The sequence below is a fragment of the Eptatretus burgeri genome, chromosome 1 (assembly GCF_056783735.1).
Source record: "Eptatretus burgeri isolate ZD-2024b chromosome 1, Ebu_testis_v1, whole genome shotgun sequence".
NCBI lineage: Eukaryota > Metazoa > Chordata > Myxini > Myxiniformes > Myxinidae > Eptatretus > Eptatretus burgeri.
Window position 1 is genome coordinate 144,947,613 of NC_140961.1, and position 5,249 is coordinate 144,952,861.

Sequence of the window (5,249 nt, forward strand, 5' to 3'; positions counted from 1 at the left end):
CCCCAAACACAGAATCCTCAACTGAATAGTCAAGGCTTAACTTTTGTTTGTTGATGTGTATGTGTGTGTGTCCCAACCCTCACATTCAAAATCTCAACACCAACCCTCACATTCAAAATCTCAACCCCAACTCAATCCTCGCCCAACACAATGTCTTTTTCAAAATGAGATTTCCACCTATATATATATATTTTTACGTTTTTTTTTCTTCTTCCAATTCTGTCTTTTAAGGCTTTCAGGTTTGATGACGTAGAATAGGGGTATAAGTCTGCACTTTCTTTCCAGAACTTTCTTGATCTTGCTCCCATCAAGCACCATCCGACAAAGAACTACATCGATAGGTTTAGATCCCAAAGAGTGATAGCAACTCCAAAAGTCTCCAAAATATAAATAAATAAAATAATAATAATAATAAATAAATAAATAAATAAATAAAAGCCCCCAAAAAAGTTTCAAGTGTCCAACATAAACCCAACTTTCCAAGTCTTCAAGGTATAACCACATTCCCGTTGAGTTTCCAAGATATGTATCACATTGTGAGTTATCAATCCAGAACCCACATTTCAAGTATTCAAAGTAAAACCAACTTACAAAGTCTCTTAAGGATAACTCATTTACTGATTTTTTCAAAATTTGTGAGTCTCCAAGGTAGGCCCCATATTTAGAACCATCTTGGCAGAACCCTTTTCCTGAGTCTCCAAGGTAGTTATTTAAACCATCAAGGCAGAACTCATTTACTGATTTTTTCAAAATTTGTGAGTCTCCAAGGTAGGCCCCATATTTAGAACCATCTTGGCAGAACCCTTTTCCTGAGTCTCCAAGGTAGTTATTTAAACCATCAAGGCAGAACTCATTTACTGATTTTTCCAAAATTTGTGAGTCTCCAAGGTAGGCCCCATATTTAGAACCATCTTGGCAGAACCCTTTTCCTAAGTCTCCAAGGTAGTTATTTAAACATCAAGGCAGAACTCATTTACTGATTTTTTTCAAAATTTGTGAGTCTCCAAGGTAAAACTTGTATTCTGGCTCATCAAGGTATAACTTGTTCAGTGGGTATTGTCTTGATAACTCACAATGAGTACTATTGCTGTAAAACTCTTTTTCAGGATTTTGCTGGTCTCCAAGGTATAACTCTTTGGTTGGGTCATCAAGGACGAACTCGTTCTGTGGGTCTTGGTCGCTCATAAGGTCTTCAACCAAGCCAACAATTTCGCCCCAAGTTGTAGCAAAAGCAGTATTTTCATTTCGTATTTCAGACACAATTTCCTGTGAGAGAAAATAATAATGTATTAATTAAGTTATTTAATTATTAAATGAGTATGCTTCAATCAAAGTTTGAAAATAGGAAAATAAAAAATCTTACCTCAATAGATAAGAGGTTTGAATCCAGTTCATCAACTTGAAGGTTTAGTTCCATACAAGACAGAGAGTTCCAAGGAACACCAAAGTCATCCCACTCAAGGTCTTGGTCGCTCATAAGGTCTTCAACCAAGCCAACAATTTCCCCCAAAGTTGTAGCAAAAGCAGTATTTTCATTTCGTATTTCAGACACAATTTCCTGTGAGAGAAAATAATAATGTATTAATTAAGTTATTTAATTATTAAATGAGTATGCTTCAATCAAAGTTTGAAAATAGGAAAATAAAAAATCTTACCTCAATAGATAAGAGGTTTGAATCCAGTTCATCAACTTGAAGGTTTAGTTCCATAGAAGACAGACAGTTCGAGACAAGCACACAGAACACCATTGCCAGCAAGAACAAATGTTTAAAATGGAGCCTGGGTTTGAAGCTTTTATAGAGAAAGACTGGTGGGTGTGGTTTCCTTTGGAAATTCCCTGGGCAAGCCTAGGCAAGCCTTCATTGGGAAATTTTTCAAAACCATAACATCCTGTAATTTTCTAGTGATTTCTTTGTGAGTCAGAGATGAACTGGAAATGATGTAAGAGTGGGCGGGGCTTAGCAAAAGTAGGCGGAGCTTAGGAAAAGTGGGCGTGGCTTAGAAAAAATACCTTATGAAAAGTGGGCGGAGCTTAGCAAAAGTGGGCGGGGCTTAGGAAAAGTGGGCGTGGCTTAGAAAAAATACCTCATGAAAAGTGGGCGGAGCTTAGCAAAAGTGGGCGGGGCTTAGGAAAAGTGGGCGTGGCTTAGAAAAATACCTCATGAAAAGTGGGCGGAGCTTAGCAAAAGTGGGCGGGGCTTAGCAAAAGTGGGCGGGGCTTAAAGAAAAGTGGGCGGGGCTTAACAAAAAATAACCTGTGGCTCAGGAGGTGGTCAAACAAGAGCATTAAGAGAAGTTTATCATTTCGTAATGGCACAAATGGGGTATCTTAAAAAATATAAAGATTCAAATGTTTTGTTTGTCAATATTTTAGATGGGGATTATTGTGCAAAGAAAATTAAACTATTGAAGGAATTTGAGAATGAACAAATCTTTATAGGTTCAATGAGTGAGCTGTTCAACCCCCAGGTGTTCAATTCAATGAGGTTCAACCTCCAGGTTAAAAGGGGAGACAAATAAATATACCTTGGGATAAAAAGGGGATTTATTTTTAGGGAAAAAAATATAAATCGCTGAAAATCCCCCATTCATTTACATGGGGCAAAGTGAGCCAGAATCAGTATTCTTACCCTACTTATATATATATATATATATATATCTATATATATATATATATATATATATATATATATATATATATATATATATATATATATATATATATATATATATATATATAAACACACACACATATATATATATATATAAACACACACACATATATATATATATATAAACACACACACACGTCTTCTTCTTTCGGCTGCTCCCGTTCAGGGTCGCCACAGCGGATCATTCGTATGATCCGCATAGTGATTTGGCTTAGTCTTTCCGCCGGATGCCCTTCCTGCCGCAACCCTGGTCGCCCTTCATGACACAGGGATATGGTACACTTCTTCCAACCGGGGCATACACCGGGCCCAGTACACTCGTACTCACTTCGACGACCTCGGAAGGATGACAGGCTGAGTCAACCTCCTGGAGTGTATCAATTCAAGTGGCCAATGGGGCTTGAACTCAGGACCTTTTGGATCCCAAGCCGCTACCCTAATATAACCACTACACCAACACCAGGCTTATACATACATATATATGTATATATATATATATATATATATATATATATATATATATTTATATATTTATTTATACATACACACACACACACACACACATATACTGTATTTATTCTAATAGAAGGCCCCCTTCTAATAAAGTCCCCCTACCCCTCTTTGAGAAAATTTTCATGTTTCAAGGGTGTCTCTAATAATAGCCCACCTCCCCCTCCCCCGTCATTCGGTGTGAAACAATTGGGACAGCTGTGGCCTGGAGAGGGAGCCTGGCCAGGCCGAGACCCGGCTTTGTCGACAGGTGTGTTCTGACGGCGGTCAAGTCACTGTGGTGTCGTATTCTGCATAATTTATACCCCTCTCCCTTGACAATACTTGTATCTTCATAATAAAACAAATAAATAAAAAAATATTTGTGTATTTGTGGATTGTCTCTAATTAAGGCCCCCTCCCCTCCTTGATCAAACTGATATTCTAATTAACACCCAGGGCTTGTATTAGAATAATATATATATATATATATATATATATATATATATATATATATATATATATATATATATATATATATATATATATATTTATTGTTCCGAATTTGGAATTCAATTACACACAACATACGGGTTCCCTTCATCAGCTTTGTCGATAAGTGCATGTTCCCTCGATAGCTCACCTTCCATTGTTTAAATGTTTTGAAATCGATTAGATGTGCTGCAGATCGATTTAATCGTTAGGGAGCAAACAATGGAGACGTCCTTCCCCCTCTTCTGCAAAGAGAAAGAAGAACCTTGCCATCCCGTGATGTCAACAACTCCTTCCCACCCGTGGTTGAGCGGGGGGTGGATCACGAGGGCATGAGTCATGCCGGGTGCGGGGGAGAGGGTGCAAAGGATAAAGAGGACATCTTTTCTTTGTTCAACGAGAGTTCGTGGAAGTCCCGTGAAAAGAGTCCCGTGGGAGTCCCGTGGTCGGGCTGAGTTCGTGGGAGTTCCGTGGCAGAGTTCGTGTGCTGAGTTCCGTGGGAGGAGTAAGCTTTTTGCTTCGGCAGTTGGGGAGTCGGGAGGAAGCCAGAAGCCAAGGAGCTGCGTGGAAGTCTCGGCGTCGCAAAGGAGACGCAAGCTGGAGGCGCAGCCTTGCCTGCTGTGTCGTGCAAACCGCGCGTTTGTGTGGAGAGAGCCGGAGAGAGCTCGCCTGCCACACGGAAGGCCCGAGCTCGACCGCGGCTATGCTCGCTGCTGTGGGAAAGGAGCATCGCGGGTCACCCAAGAGCATTTGTGTGGAGAAAGCCGGAGAGAGCTTGCCTGCCACACGGAAGGCCCGAGCTTGACCACGGCTATGCTAGCTGCCATGGGGGAAGGAGCATCGCGGGTCGCCCAAGCGAGTTCGTGTGGAGAGAGCCGGAGAGAGTTCGCCTGCCACACGGAAGGCCCGAGCTCGACCGCGGCTTCGCTAGCTGCTGTGGGGACGGGACATCGCGGGTCGACCAAGCCAGACACCACGAGGGTCCAGGTAACCTGCAACGGTCTTGTGGGACTCGTTCGGTCTGCAAAATCCCACGCCATAAAGACCCAAGAGGTCCAGTCTGACCCCATTGCCTTTGACGGGGTCTTTTTCCTGCTTTTCTTTTGAATGAATGTTGTGGCGCCGAGTCCCGTAAGTAAAACTGTGTAAGTGACTGTACATTAATAATTGCTTTTAGACGGTTGTAGTTCTTTTGTCGTGCCTTTGTTGCTTATATAATTGCATACGTGCTTTGCCTTATTTAATTGCATATGTGTTTCATTATAATAAATGTCCTTGTGTAAATATAAACCTGCTCGTTGCATCCATTCCCTCATTGACCGAACATTTCGTGTGTTGGGAGTTAGAAAGCCATTGGTTTGCCGTAATAGGGGGACATTTGGACCGATGGTTCTCGGAATCACGCACGGACAAGCTCGCCTCGGCGGTTTGTTTTGTACGAGTTCCGTCGAGGGTGGAATACCCCGGTAGTTGATCATGTGGGTAGTTAGGTAAATTGAAGATTGGCAATCGACCCTACCCCCACGTGATCTGCCAATTGGCGTATTTCGGTTCTTGTACAAGGACCCGTCGCTCGGAGTTATCCGGGCTGCGATC

At 41.6% G+C, this 5,249-nt stretch overlaps 1 long non-coding RNA gene across 1 annotated transcript; it reads right to left on the reverse strand.

Moving 5' to 3' along the window:
- Window positions 1–264: 264 nt before the first annotated feature.
- LOC147035683 (uncharacterized) lies at window positions 265–2,591 on the reverse strand. The gene is made up of 3 exons (XR_015049386.1): window positions 1,656–2,591; window positions 1,364–1,558; window positions 265–1,266 (listed from the first exon to the last, which is right to left on the reverse strand). It is a non-coding gene; the product is annotated as an uncharacterized LOC147035683 (long non-coding RNA).
- Between the last annotated feature and the right edge of the window lie 2,658 nt (window positions 2,592–5,249).